Source organism: Haliotis asinina, chromosome 9, assembly GCF_037392515.1.
Source record: "Haliotis asinina isolate JCU_RB_2024 chromosome 9, JCU_Hal_asi_v2, whole genome shotgun sequence".
In the NCBI taxonomy this organism is placed as follows: domain Eukaryota; kingdom Metazoa; phylum Mollusca; class Gastropoda; order Lepetellida; family Haliotidae; genus Haliotis; species Haliotis asinina.
Genome location: NC_090288.1, coordinates 5,597,673 through 5,613,639, shown reverse-complemented (window position 1 = coordinate 5,613,639; position 15,967 = coordinate 5,597,673). Strand labels below are relative to the sequence as shown.

The 15,967-nt window shown below is 42.7% G+C and overlaps 1 protein-coding gene across 3 annotated transcripts in view; it reads left to right on the top strand.

Annotated features, from left to right (window-relative positions):
- The window catches only part of LOC137295777 (uncharacterized), a 46,489-nt gene that overhangs the window by 15,519 nt on the left and 15,003 nt on the right, over positions 1-15,967 (top strand). The window contains exon 1 of one of the 3 annotated variants that reach the window (XM_067827318.1): positions 4,138-4,257. The exons of 1 other annotated variant lie outside the window; for it this stretch is intronic. The gene's annotated coding sequence lies outside the window, so the exon portion shown is untranslated. Of the gene's footprint in view, positions 1-4,137; positions 4,262-15,967 lie in introns of those variants that run through there. One more of the 3 variants, XM_067827319.1, reaches the window with a different exon arrangement.

Genomic DNA, 15,967 nt, shown 5'->3' with positions numbered 1-15,967 from the left:
AACAGTTCTACCGAGAGTGTTATACACGTGCCTTGACAGTACATCGTGGAGTGTCCAGATCATCGATCTCTTTGATAAATTACTCTGCATCTGTTCTTCCTTGTGTGACAAGTCTCGAAGTATACAGTGCTTAAAATGCCCGTCCAACCAACCGTTCCATCAGCCCTGTGTTTAATAACGATTTCACCGTCACTACCACTGACCCCACTGTGTGAGTGGGTGAAGAAACGGTTAGTGAGTGAGCGAAACCGTGAGAGCGTGAACGAACGAGCGAGTGGAAGGATAAGTGAATGAATTAATTTTAGTTTATGCGTCTTTGAACACATATCCAGGATGAGACCGTCGACACTAACAGAGAACACAGTGTGCAACACTCACACTCATACCCTTTCCTGTGGAACTGACGTGCTTCGTGGAGAAGTAGTTTGTGCTGGGCATTGATGTCAATTAATCCCGTCCAGATTCCCGTTCAGAATGAGTTCGCAGAAATTTTTATGGCTACTGGATGAGAAGGTCGAGTGAGTTGTCTTAAGTTATCCTTGGGCTGTGGGGTGGTCAAGTGTTAAATGTTCGCTCGTGACCCCGAAGACTCGGGTTCGATTCCCCACATCGGTACGAAGATTCTACTCACACCGTAGTTTCCTACCAGTGATGGCTGCGTATCTGTTAAAGACTCCACTCACACCGTAGTTTCCTACCAGTGATGACTGCGTATGTGTTAAAGACTCTACTCACACCGTAGTTTCTACCAGTGATGACTGCGTATCTGTTAAAGACTCCACTCTCACCGCAGTATCCTACCAGTGATGACTGCGTATCTGTTAAAGACTCCACTCACACCGTAGTTTCCTACCAGTGATGACTGCGTATGTGTGAAAGACTCCACTCACACCGTAGTTTCCTACCATTGATGACTTTGTATCTGTTAAAGACTCCACTCACACCGTAGTTTCTACCACTGATGACTGCGTATCTGTTAAAGACTCCACTCACACCGTAGTTTCTACCAGTGATGACTGCGTATCTGTTAAAGACTCCACTCACACCGTAGTTTCCTACCAGTGATGACTGCGTATCTGTTAAAGACTCCACTCACACCGTAGTTTCTACCAGTGATGACTGCGTATCTGCTAAAGACTCCACTCACACCGTAGTTTCCTACCAGTGATGACTGCGTATCTGTTAAAGACTCCACTCTCACCATAGTTTCTACCAGTGATGACTGCGTATCTGTTAAAGACTCCACTCACACCGTAGTTTCTAACAGTGATGACTGCGTATGTGTTAAAGACTCCACTCACACCGTAGTTTCCTACCAGTGATGACTGCGTATCTGTTAAAGACTCCACTCACACCGTAGTTTCTACCAGTGATGACTGCGTATCTGTTAAAAACTCCACTCACACCGTAGTTTCCTACCAGTGATGACTGCGTATCTGTTAAAGACTCCACTCTCACCGTAGTTTCCTACCAGTGATGACTGCGTATCTGTTAAAGACTACACTCCCACCGTAGTTTCCTACCAGTGATGACTGCGTATCTGTTAAAGATTCCACTCACACCGTAGTTTCTACCAGTGATGACTGCGTATGTGTTGAAGACGCCACTCACACCGTAGTTTCTACCAGTGATGACTGCGTATGTGTTAAAGACTCCACTCACACCGTAGTATCCTACCAGTGATGACTGCGTATGTGTTAAAGACTCCACTCTCACCGTAGTTTCTACCAGTGATGACTGCGTATCTGTTAAAGACTCCACTCACACCGTAGTTTCTACCAGTGATGACTGCGTATGTGTTAAAGACTCCACTCTCACCGTAGTTTCTACCAGTGATGACTGCGTATCTGTTAAAGACTCCACTCACACCGTAGTTTCTACCAGTGATGACTCCGTATCTGTTAAAGACTCCACTCACACCGTAGTTTCCTATCACTGAAGACTGCGTATCTGTTAAGTCCCAGACTGAAAGTTTGCCATTACACTCAATTAGCCAGGATGTTACTGTTTAAAAATTCGTTTGAGATTTTGACTTGAATGTTACTCTTTTTTAGAAATACACATTTACAAATACACGATAACATTTAGAACATCACACCGGTAATATTGTATTTTTATCACGTGTTTTGTCGGAGGGAAGGGAACTTGGTCGGAAGGGAGACCCGGTACCCTCGAGTTCCTTCCAGGTAAGGTTAATGTGGGGTCGGGCTGCAGTAACCGGCAGCATGTGGGGGTGGGGCAGGACTTGCGTAAGACAATGATATAATTTACATGTTGTAAGGAAGTGGGGGGTGAACGGTCAAGCGTTAATATCGAGGTCTCTGAGGCAAATGTGTTCTGAAATTTTGGAACAACGATAAGGGTAATTTCTAGTTAAAGGTTAAGCTGTTTTGTTTGACTCATGTCTCTGTCAGACCACATTGCCTAAACTACTGGCGGAAGTATTAAATGTCCAAATGCAGTTGTGCTCTGGGTGACAAAGGCCATTATTCCACCTTTCAAACAATATAGTGATGCACTGGTACGTGGCAAGCGTTAGACGCGAAGGTCACCGTAATGCGCTCTTTGCAGCTATTGTTTAACGACGCCATCTTGAATATGTACTTAGAAGGTCAAGGTACATCCATGTTCATGACGTGTTTGCACTCGCCACGTGTCTGTCAAAAGGCTCGCACCACTTGTCAGGTCGTTTGTATGCACGCGCTCGTTGTTTCACATGTCAGAACACATGCACGTGTAACAGAAGGGAATATCTCATGTGGTCATGAATCATCCAGTGACGTGTAGGTTTGTTTGCTTTCCCGAATCGCATGATCAAAATCGATATGTCATTCATCTCTGTTCTGTTACTGTGAAATTCTATGCTATGTTAATAATACCCTTGTTAATAATGACACACACTTTTATCATCATTTAACCTCTTTTAGTTCGACCGTAACACAGCTGGGATCTTACGGCGCCAAGCGTCATAGCTTAGGCGTCAAGCAACAAACAAAATAACCTTAAGGTAGTTCAAATCTACAAACTTACCCAATGCATATTTTTGTACATGTTTCTGTAAATCAAACTGAAACATGAGTCTCATTAACCAGTTCAAACAATGGGGTTATGAGGCGATGGTTTAGGCAAGTGGTTAAAGAGTTGGTTCGTCAAGCCGAAGTCACGGTTCGATTCCACCTGTAGATACAAAACGTGAGAAGCCTAGCTCTGGCCCTGAAGTCTCCAAACAAACTTATGTCTTTTCATACTTAAGTTTGAATTTTCACTGAAGTGCGAGAAAACTCAACAAAGTGCATTTCTCAAAGAAAACTGCGTTTGTTTTTCGACTCAACTTGAGTTCAAAACTCAAAATATTTGAATCTGCTAGGTAGGTAGGTAACTTATGTTATCATTATGATGATTCTAAAATGTTGCTGAAAGCTATGCGCTGACTCTCTCCCTCTGTACTGCGGTAGTTTATATAGTGAAATTAACAGAAGCCATGCAGTCTCAGGTAAAGTGGGTTTTGTTTAACAGGGCTTCCATCGTACTGAAATGTGACACCTGTTCCAGACGTTTTACCACTTCCTGAAACACAAGCATGGTCATGGTGCTAACGAACACACACGCATAGTTGGGGGCGAACAGGTATTGGAATTACTTTGGTGATTTAAAGTCTGGCCTAGAATTTGCAAGGTATTACGGTAATATGTACACTGGCGCCTGAAAATTGTCGGTGTGTCATCGCTCCGGTTGTGACGTCATCCTATTGTCCACAACCTGTATGTTATTCCGGGTTGGGACATGTCCTGAACAACCGAACCCCCCTACATAAATTGTAGACCATTCCAAACATCCGCACGAAGCAAAAGTTGTGATCGACGGGCGCCACGGAATGCATGTGCACCTTCCGCGTGGAGCCTCTCATCGAAACAAAAGGTCACAGTTCGCGTACCTGCGCATGCTTCCTGCGAATGTTGAATATTCATGGTACAAAAAGACCTCGAAAGCGCGTATTCGTGAAAATAATGCGCTGGGTGTTCGGGGACCTTGGCGTAATACACGATGTTTACTGTTTCGTCGAATGGTACAATAAACCAACACGTGTGGTCCGTGCAAAACGTGTTGCGCCAGAATCAGACCGTCGGTCTTTGCACCACTGTTTGCTCGGCGAGACCAGTGTAAGCACAATTCGTGTCTGTCAGCCAGCTTACGGATCGCTCCTGGAGGAGGCCATTGGTTTCTGATGGAACCAGAGAGCTTACAGATGACGCTCAAGTAGGTATGAGGAGAACATTTACGTAGTGAGTGTCAGCACTGGAATTATTTAATATCTGGCGCTCAGGCTTTATCTCACCTGGTCACTTGTCATTCGTGTGTATTGGTTTTCTTGTGGAACACTTTGTATGCTGATCGTATCCAACTTGCCATGACTGGTTGTTTGAACGTTCATTGTGTTTCTGTAGGCATGCCCTCGTTAATTAGACGATTGACTTAGTGTACACGGAATATAATAACCTTGGAGGAACGGAACAGAATTTCAGCACACTCCGACATTTTAACCGGTAGAGATAGATAGCTTAGTGGTTGAAGCCTCCGCTCGTCAAACTGAAGACAGGGTGCAATTTCCCACATGGGCACTAATGTGTCGGTAAGAGTTCCGTCTGCCTCGTTGTCGTTGATATACGGTGTCTTCTCAACATATGACCGACCAATGAAAGTCTTTTGTTATCGTTGCCATCCATGTATATCAGACATATGGTTGTGGAGCGGTCTTCAACGACCGTCATCCAGTAGGCCAACTGGGTTATACAGTTGACATTCTGTAAATTGTATTCTCCTGTTTAGGTCAAGCATCCATTTATTGTCGGTTTGTTCATGTTGAGTATTGTAGGGGACACATGGTCCAGTCCTTCACGGTACAGAGTTGCGTCCCTTGGTTACACCGGAAACACGTGGCTCATGTCCCAGTTTGGTCCGATTCTAGAATACTGATAAACGTAACGCACACCAAACTTGCTCACTTTAATAAGTAGAATAGAATTTTTAAGTCAGTTTAAAAAATTGGAAGTAATAATTGTATCTTGCATGTCAATTCGCGGTCTTTTCAGGCAATTTGCTGTGCAGAGTTGAACCACCTTGCACACTTCCGAAATACATGATCAAGGGTTCGAATCCCGGTTCGCCCCGACGGGTTTCATCAAGAAGTGCTACCCTACCTTGGCCACGAACTGTACATGCACTTGTTTAGATGTTCTGCAACTAAGTGTACCGGCTCGTCCAGCACATGAAAGAGTTATCATAAGAATTGTGTCCATATTGTGTTAAGCATTTTTTCGACTGGGTTCGAATCCACAGCAGCAACGCATTTAGCTTTAAACTCTTTCGTGGCTGAACATGACGTATTCAGCCTCTTCCTAGGAATCGGACAGAGATGGCGGGCTGGAGTTTAGTTACCCAAACAAATCCTAGGTTCGTGGCGGCAACAAAAGCAGTTCCCCACCCAAGTTATTGACAGAATTTGAGATATGAGCAATCTTGCAATCGATTCCGTCTGTGGATGATAAAGCCCCTTTCAGCGCACGATGTCAGATCACGTGACTGATAGACAGGGGTTTGGAGGGGGGTAGCTGTCGTGATGTATAACACTCTCATAATATGCGAATAGTGTGACTGTAGTTTGGACCGTTGCATAATAAGTCATATTATTATGTGTGCATCCCGAAATTTTCCCCCGGAGAAGAGGAATATCCACGCCACGCCTCCTGTATGTCGATGACAGAAACAAGATGGTATCTGATGTTAAGAGGGGAAACGGGGAGGGGGTGTTAGGCTGAGGGGAATCTTGGTGCTTGGTTGAGAAAGATGAGCCTGAAGCTGAATCTAAGGACGCCACAATGTTTTTGTTTCTCCCCTCAGACACAAATTTCCCCCCGACAGTATTTCAGGAATGTGACCGATCTGATAACTAACAGTTACGAACCGCAAATGTCTTCAATGTACAGATTTAAAACGTCCTTACCAGGAGGCTTATGAACAGTGAAGCATGATAAATCGAACAGCCAGAAATTCTGTACTGTACCCTGCTTCATTTGTACCCGTGAACAAACGTTAAACTTGGCCTTCTGCAACCCATGCTTGTCGTAAGGGGCAAGTAACACGATCGGGTGGTCGGGCGCGCTGAATAAGGTAACCCAGTTGCGTAGATCGATGGTCATGTTGTTGATCACAGGATTGTCTAGTCCAGACTTGATTGTTTACAGGCCGCAGTCATGAAGCTGGAGTATTGCTGAGTGATTCCTTCAACTTAATCGAAATTTCTGAGATGCTCTTTTCCAAGAGTGGGTTTACCGTAAAATCGCATTGGAGAAAATTCTTCGCATCAGACCCGTGAAGGCGCGTGGTAGAATAGGCCTTCAGCAGCCCATGCTTGCTATAAAAGGCGTCTATGCTCGTCGTATGAGGCGACTAACGGGATCGGATGGTCAGGCTGACTGACTTGGTTAACATGTTTCATTGGTTTCCATTTGCGTAGATCCATGCTGATGTTGTTGATCACTGGATTGTCTGGTCCAGACTCGATTATTTACAGACCACCGCCATATAGCTGAAATATTGCTTAGTGCGGCTTAAAACTGAGCTCGCTCTTAAATGAACATCCTCGATATCTCCAGGGTATACGTTCCGATAAGTCTCCACTATACCCTGGACGCATCTACAGCTCTGCCCGATAAACTTATTACCTCCCTTTGTTGGCTCCGCCTTCTCACAGTAGCCAATCAGCTAGGCCGCCGTTATAACCGAGCTTGCCAGTGTCAACAAAGGTAGCTGTCGCAACTGAGAAGGTTTGCTCGCAGTGCGTCCAAGATTTTAGGGAAATCATACAAACAAATTGACAGGTCCGAAACTTTAAAACAACATATGCAAGAACGCCTTCTACCTCTTCCAGGGAACCTCTGCATGGTTTCTGTTGCCAAGTATAATCGGTTAGATAATTCAAAAAACGAAAGTGAGTTGTGATTGGTTCGCTCAACTTCCCAGCGTAGACACCTGATTGGATCAAAAGACAGTCAAGGGAGGTAATAAATTTATCGGGCAGAGCCGTAGATGCGTCCAGGGTATAGTGGAGACTTATCGGAACGTATACCGTGGAGATATCGAGGATGTTAAATGAACAGCTCTACGAAATTTAAATAAATTCCGTTCACTTCAAGGGTATTTGAAAGTACTTTCAGAAAACCTATGCTAGTGTTGTAAAGCCCGAGCAGACCCATTTAGCGCCTGACCGCCTATCTCAATATACCAATCCTGAAGTTCGTGTCATGAGGGTCTGTACGTCGCCGCAATCTGTCGTGCAGAGAGCGGTGGTGTAGCCTAGTATGAAGCGTCTCGCCGAAGACTCTGGTTCGATTAACATCATGAGTGAAGCCCATTTGTGGTGTCCTCGCTGTGATATTTGTTGGAATATTGTTCAAGCGGCGTAAAACTGAACCCACTCACTCGTTATGAAGAGTTACGTCCTTGCAAACCCACTACTGTCGGTTCGAATCTAGGTTTGTCCAAGTTTTGTTTCAAGGTTTGTCAGCACCAAACCTTGGCTTCTTTGGTTCAAATGTCTCAAACTGACGTCACGTAACCTGCTGTCATGTCTCTGGCTTACTGTTATAAGTCATCTTTAGTCACAATGAAGGTGGGTGGTTTTGATCTTTTCAGTCGTTTTAACGTGACAGACAAATCTCAAATTACTTTGTCACAATGAACAATGACCTAACTATACTATCCATTATCCATCCGTTGAGAAGCTTGTATTACCTGCGAAGATCCATGTTACAATTATAATTTATTGGACTTTAGCAACCTCTGCTCGTCATAAGAGGTGACTACATGTATAACGGGATCAGGTGGTCAAGCTCGCTGACGCAGTTGACACGTCATAGTATTCCAGTTGTGTAGACCGATGCTCATGATATCGACCACTGGATTATCTGGACGCAAGATTAATTATTTACAGACCACCATCATATAGGCGCGATATCGCTATTATTGTTACAGCGAACAAAGTATGCTTGTAATTGTTTCTTGCGTGTCTGTTAAGGTATCAGCTGCTTGGGATCAGTTTTGCATTATAGTTCCAAAGAGCCTGGTTTGATTCTTAAATGAAATCAGAATGTATGTTAACTACATTATTCATACTCACAAGGGAGCGAGAATCTTGGATGTTTGTACAGATAGTGGAATAAAAGGAAATCCACCCTTTTTTCAGGTAAAGACAATAATCTTAAATTAGTAGCCAGTAGTAGTCCAGGAATGTGAAGAATTTGGACGTTGTGGACCCTTGTCAGACTGTTCTGCTAATATTCCAAATGAAGTCCTAAAGTTAGGTAACATCGACACTTTCCTTAGTGATGTTGATACGTGTGTAGTGCAGATGGTTAACAGGTGGAGTGAAGCGATGGTTCATCGCGCTAAGATCTGGGTTCAGTTCCCTGCATGGATACACTGTCTGAAGCTGTTCTCCTTTATTCAAAATGCGGCATAAAATGTACAAATGAGCGTGATCTAGAATCCTTACGTTCTTGGAATATATCCAAGTTCGTCGTGAAACATTTACAACTATATTTGAAAGCATGAGTGGGTTTAGTTTCAGTAATATTCCAACTATATAGCGGCGGTCTGTAAATAATCGAGTCTGGAAAAGACAATCGAGTGATCAACAGCATGGTCAGCAATCTGCGCACATGGGAACAGATGGCATGCGTCAACCAGGTCAGCGAGCCTGACCACCCATAACACACCTCTTGCCACAAGCACAGCCTACTGAAGATCTATTCTAACCCGGACCTTTACGGGTCAATTTGAAAAAGAACCTTAATGGGATGTTATCAGATGTTCAGGCTTCTACACTGAAACAGCTTGTTTCCCTGCTTTAAACCATGATATTTTCCAGTAATGATTATTCAGGGCGTTACAGTGAGCGCAGAGCCTGTAGAATCCAGAACCTAAGGTCCGGTTTCGGTTCCCCAGTGGAAGCAATGTGTGAAGCCCATATCCGGTGTCCACCTCCGGGACATTACTGGAATATTGCTAGAAGTGGCGTAAAACCACTCGCTCCCTGAAACGTTCCAAAAGCATGGGCGCAGCAAACCCGGGGAACCAGGTCAGAGTCTGACTGAGCAGGCAAAAGCTGTTAACGTCTGTCCTGTGAGAACTGGAACAGGCTTTAACGAAAGAAGCTGTTTTCAGTGGTACAGGGACACTTTAATTTGCCTTTTTGGTCAATCTAGTTCAGATAATTCATCTGGGAGATATAAGGAAGTGCGCCTTGATTGAAATGTTGAGTGATTGAACGGTGTTTAACTGAGTCAATAATTCCCAATCTGTCTGCCGCGAGATTGAAGTATTGACCACAATCTCTCTGGTCTTGCAAGAGAGAGAGACAGACTTGCTGCTTGGCAAGATGTGAGTTGTACTGGGATGTATTTCTCGGACATGAAGTTGGCACGTATGTGTGTGTGTCACCGTGTAGTACTACGTCAGGAAACTCTGGTGCAAATCCCTGATGCTCGTTTCACCACATTACACTGTAGATAGAAGTACATGTCTGAGAACCGTATCACTGGGCTGCCTCCCACTGGAATCTGTGTGCTGTAACTGGCGCATATACTGTTCAAAGCCGAGTCCACGCCAAAAACAGTATTTTGTCTCTTCCGTTTTGTCTGTAGCTTTCCCATATCTTTTACTAAATGGATTTTAATGTACATGGGAGCCCAGGGGAATTGTGCGTTATAAAAAATGAAACTACCAAATTTTCTCTTGGGCTCCTTTCATGAAGCAACCTTTACTAAGGTTCACCTTAACGCTCATTCTTTAACATTGTACTAAGTTTACCTTAGTGACCTACGGACACCCTGGTGGTCAAGGTGACGTACAGAGCGGTCTTAGCCCTGAGTGGGTTGTCTGGTGTAGACTCGAATATTGAGGACATGGGGTAGAGCAACCTTAACTAAGGTTAACCTTAACTCCTATTCTTTACCACTGCACTATGGTTACCCAAGTCTGAGGTAACCTTAGTGACATGTTAAAGAGTGGGAGTCAAGGTTAACCTTAGTAAAGGGTGCTTCGTGAAAGGAGCCCCTGTTCATTTCGCAGGAAATTGTTGCTGAGTCCGCAATTAATTAACACAGACTGACGCACTCAAACACGCGTATCTTACAGTGATACAGTTTGGGCGATGTAGAACATACCCTCATTACACTGTACTAGCTCTGTCAATAGTAGATTTCCTAGTCTTTACTGGATCTGACTCAGATCTTTCAGAATGTGAAACAGACTTTAATTTCTAACATATCAAACAACCTGCGTTGGTATTACACTGCCGAAGCCTCATTGACTGCAGAGCCTGTGGTCTGACCCCTTTTCCAAATTGCGCGGAAACCCTAAGAATTACGTCTGCTCATTTGATGGCGTTTGGCATTCATTCTGTCACGTGACCAGGTTGCTCTGACCCGGCCCGCGTGACGCTGATATCGTGATGCACGTGCATACTGAAACCTCTTTACCTGTTCCTATGAATATGTTGGTGAATGACTGGCACTATTCCCCGATATAGACATGGGATATAGTTAGTATAAGGCCCCACCCGTGTGCACGAATTGCAATATCTTAACAACCGTGGGCTAGATTCTTTTCATATTGGGTACGTCGGTTCATCAAAGTATGAGAAAGGTCCCAGTCATATTAGGCGAGCTTGACCATCAGTTCAAGGTCACTTTAACGTTTACCCTTGTCAGCGAGATATATCAAGACCTGTTCACTGGATTTTATTCATATTCAAGAGCGTGCATTAAGTAGGGAAGGCGCATGAACCAGTCGGTGACCTCTTACTTTTCAAGGTCATTGCGACACTTAGAAAGTTTCAGCATGTTAAGCCTGTCAGCGAGATACCTCAAGAACCATGAACTAGACAATCCAGTGATTGATACCGCGAGGATCGGTTCCTCTCAGTGAGGTATGTTTTATGTTCCTAAAACTGAATGTACTAGCTTCGGCTGTCTGAAAACAGTAAATAAACAAGAAGCGGTAACTGCTAATTAACAAGCGACCGACACATATACTGTAAATGCAGTTAAAAAGAATCGGACAAACATAACCAGGACTTTGTAATTCCAATATTGTAAACGGGTTGTTAATTAGAGAATCATCACTCAGGGATGCCTCCCAGGTGTGGAGCTCAAACACCAAAGGATCCTTTTCATGAAGGCACGTTAAACTAAAGGTAATGTCTCGCAAATATCAAAGCCGTGATGTTCCTTTTTGCCACTGGCAAGTTTAAGTTTGGTGATCACTTACTTGATTATTTTCACACGGCATGGATCCTGCTCACCTGTGGCCCATCATGGCAGCTGTAACTGCATGATTCAGCTGTCGACAACAGCTTGAATTGTCTGTTAAAAGTTTTGTGTTTGAGAGGACTGTGTAAAGTAGAATGGCACACTAATAGATACAATACACTGGCTGGGGTACAGCACTTAACAACTTCTAGGCAATACATTCACCGCAACATCTGAATGCAAGGCAAAGTATTACACATTGGAGTTGAGTATTGAAACAATACAATAGTGGGTATGTTATTGCTAATACAACATTCTGTAGTAGGCATATCTGTAAAACAACACAATAGTGGGGTGTTCATATGATGTGTGGCAAGCCGTTTTCACACTTGAAAATGCTGGTATCGTACATTGTTTACAGATATCTGCAATGAAAATAGAGATATCTTGAATTTAAGACGTCTTCAATTGAAGATATCGTGAAATGGATTAAAGATATCTCGAATGAAGATAATCAATATCCTGACAGATTATCTTTAATTGAATGAATTATCTTGTAATTATTGTTTTAAACTGATATAATGTATTGAGAAATCATTGACATCCTATGTCATTTTGGAGATATCTTGAATCGGAGATATGTTGCACTTTTTTAGGTACATCTGATAGATATAGTTAGCCGTTTTTAACTTGTTTTATTGATATCTTAAGCACATTTAGAAACATCACGGTGTCAGTAATATCAGAAACTAATTAACGATACCTTCAATTATTTATTGATACCTTATAACTATTATACATGTCTTTAAGTAGAATACAGATGTCATGAAAACAATTGAAAATATCATTAATTTCTTAATACATATGAATCCGTGAAGGTCCGGGTGGAATGGGCCTTCAGGAACCCATGCTTGCCATAAAAGGCGATTGACGGGATCGGGTGGTCAGGCTGGCTGACTTGGTTGACGCATGACATCGGTTCCCAGTTGCACAGATCGATGCTCATACTATTGATCACTGGATTATCTGGACTTGATTATTTACAGACCGGCACCATATAGCTGGAATATTGCTGAGTGCGGAGTAAAACTCAACTCACTCCCTCACTTAATACATAATTATGAAAACAGCTGCCATAACATCGCACTGCAGCAGGGGTGAGGAAAGACAGGCTAACAGCTGGGGCGACTATATTTAGAAAAGAACAATTGCTTCCAGACACCCCTAGCTGTAGAACAGACGACTACAGACCGGTACCGGTGTATCCAGGAATGTTAGGGAGCGTTACGTCTGGTTACGATATGAGTACGGGAACTACAGGAGACATGTACATTTAGAAACAGAGCTGAAGTGTTACACAGAGAGGTCTTGGAAAGGATGTTGTTTCAGTTCCTGTAGTTCATGACAACGTTGACATAGGATGTCAGTCCCGTCCTGACAGTGACATCGGTGTTTGACATATTCCAATCAGTTTTTGTTTGTTTCATTGATGCATGTGTTTGGATGGAAGGTGACCCATCTGGCTAAAGGTTTGGATAGTGTGAATCAGGAAGATTTCCTTTTCGAATCCGAGTTTAGTCACGATTTACTTTGTAAAAAAATGTCAACGCCACATCAAAGTTCGTCGTAAAAGTGAAACCCCAATTTCACTTTCCTGTTTCCTTCCATATAACACTTTGTTACAACGCAGTTTTGTAAAACTGTTAAAACGAGTTCCACAGAATCAACTCGTGAAGCCTTTTTCTACCATGGATTTTCTGGCTTTGAAATTCGATTCGGATTTAAAATTAACTATTTTCGACCAAATTTTTAGTGGGGTAAGGCAGAAGAGGGTGGTGCTGGGGAAAGTGGGGTTGGAGAGAGTAGACCGACTCGCAGAGGTAATTTAGTCTACTCCTTTCGTAACGTAACCTTATCTACAAGGCGTATGAGAATCGTTGAGAGTACAAATGGTGTTTATAAACATGACATACACAACCGTTTAATGTTTGCTGCACATCATGTTCTGGGCCTTTTGCATACCATCATCTGCTCGCATTCAGATACTTCTTCCGATGTGACTCGTTTTCATTAGTGCACATGCGCATCCGAACATCGTTTGTGAAATATATTCCACATTTCTGTTCCTTTTTCTATTGTTCCCCTACATATCCTGTCGTTCGTAACAAAGATAAATGGAACTTACTGTCAAAGTCGACTGATTTGTTTTCACAACGCGAATTGTGCTCAACACTTCAAACCAAATGATGGTTTCGAAACCGAACTTAAAGTTATGTTGAGTTAGGTGATAAAACTGTTTTAGCTTTATCCATATTTCTAATGCAGATTCTGAATCACTGAATGACATATGAGCATCAGTTTCTCAAACGATATTTTGAGACAGTCGACATCATGGCCATGGTGAGTTCACCATTGTTCGTTTGTTTTCCTTCTCTATTGGAAACAGTTCTTGTCATGACGTCACTCCCACGACGATGCCTGGTTATGATGGGGCCCAGGTTATTCCTTGAAATAGAATGGAAATATTATATATATATATATATATATATATATATATATATATATATATATATATATATATATATATATATATATATACAGTATGGTTCAAAATTATTGAGAATAGCTAAAGCATTTCATATTATTAAACGAGAACAAATCAGATAAAATTGAATGTATTGTGAAAGTGAACTGACCTTTTCATGTTGTGTAGGTAACAATTTAATATTTTATCAAGTCTCCTTGAGCTTCACGGCACAGTCTAAGACGGGTAGGTATACTTCCTATCAGAGAGGTTAGTGTCTCGTGAGTTATGCTGTCCCAGTATCGGACCACTTCTCTCTTCATGTCTTCAATTTTTGTCAACCCCTTTTGATTCACACATTCCTTCATCATCCCCCAAATGTTCTCAATGGGATTTAAGTCAGGACTATGTGCAGGAAATGGTAATGCAGTCACATTTTTCTCCTGAAACCACTGCTTGGCATGTTTTGCGGTGTGTTTAGGATCATTATCTTGCTGCAAAATCCAGTCATTTCCATAAAACACATGTGCACTTGGAAGGAGAAAATTATCTAATATGTTAGTGTAGCGTTGACTTGTCAGATTTCCCTCAAACACACACAGCGGTGTGTCGTTCCTAATAAGGATATCCCTCCCCATACATGAAACGTTGGGCTGTATTTAGGTCGTCGATACAACGGTGCTGACGCAGACTTTGTCCATATTTTCACATTATTGGGATGTACCCATATTGAGCTTTCATCAGTAAAAATCACATTTTCCCAGTTAAAGTTTTCATGTGCCAAACACCACTCAACACGCCTGTCTTTATGTTCTTGTTTCATGAGAGGAGAAGGAATTCCAGTCTTTTTCTCCCATCCAAGATCAATCAAATTTCTTCTAAATGTAGATTTTGATACAACTGTTGATCCCCTTTCTATCATTTCATACCTGATGTTGGAGATGCTTGCCCTTTGCTTTTTAGACGCTAAAATTCCCAGCCGGACGCGATCTGAGAAGTCCAATTTTCTGGGTCTCCCTGCTCCTTTCTGGTGCCCCAAATCCTTTCCCTCTTTAAAATTCTTCCTAATCCTATACACAGTAGAAAGAGGAGTTCCTGTTCTCTCTGCCAATGTATTTACATCATCAATTCCTTGATTACACAACTAAAAAATCAACCTTCTTTTATCTTCAGCAGACATTGTTGACAGTGCTGAGGAAAATGACGTCTGCTACAAATTCAGGGGAGGTAACTCTAATTGTACTATACTCAGTAGGCCAAGATGAGTTACCTCCCTTATACCATTACTTAGTTTTAAGTATCAGTGAATCAGTTGAGGTGTTAGGATAGCTCAAAGTAAGAAGAAAAATTCTCAATAATTATGAACCAGACTATACATATACACTATATAGTACAGGGGTGTTTCATTTACGTGAGTCAAAGAAGTTGTTTACATCTTGTCTCGATATAATCCTACACATGCACCCACGTGTACCCGTTAACGTCCACCATCGTCGTATCCAACTTCATCATCGTGGGCAGCGATTAGAACGACTTGGTGTACCTGCTTAAAAGATATGCTGACATTTTGTGAACGGTTTTGTTGTTGTCGTACCTGTTTTCCGGGACAATTGTTTTTAGTCTGTAAGGAAATGATTTCTTGCTCGTTAACTGTAGATGTTACGGATGCCACAGAGACATGACGACTGCCGGGCGTGTCATGTTACGCGTTTCTTCTATACCAGTTGAACTTGCTGAGGCACTTGTGTGTTGCAGTACAGATGTAATTAGTGACAGGTAACGCCTACCATGCTACACAATACATGCTGGCTTGGTTCATCTAGTGTAGTGAGTGGTACTGGGTCGTGCAAAGTTAACTTACCTTGTCATGGAATCGTACATGGTCGGGCAGAGCTATCTTATCTTGTCTTGGCACTCTTACATGGCAGCGCAGAGCCTTGTCAAGGGACTCGTACATTGTCTGTTAGAGTTTTCTAACTTTGCCTGGGCACTCGCATAGGTTCGGGCAGAGTTATCTAACCTTGTCACGGGACGGATTGAGGGTGATGCAGAGCTAACTAACCTAATTATCTGGGCGGTACGGTAGCCGAGCGCCTACTGGTGACAGTGTTCGCCCGTCACGACAAAAACCCGG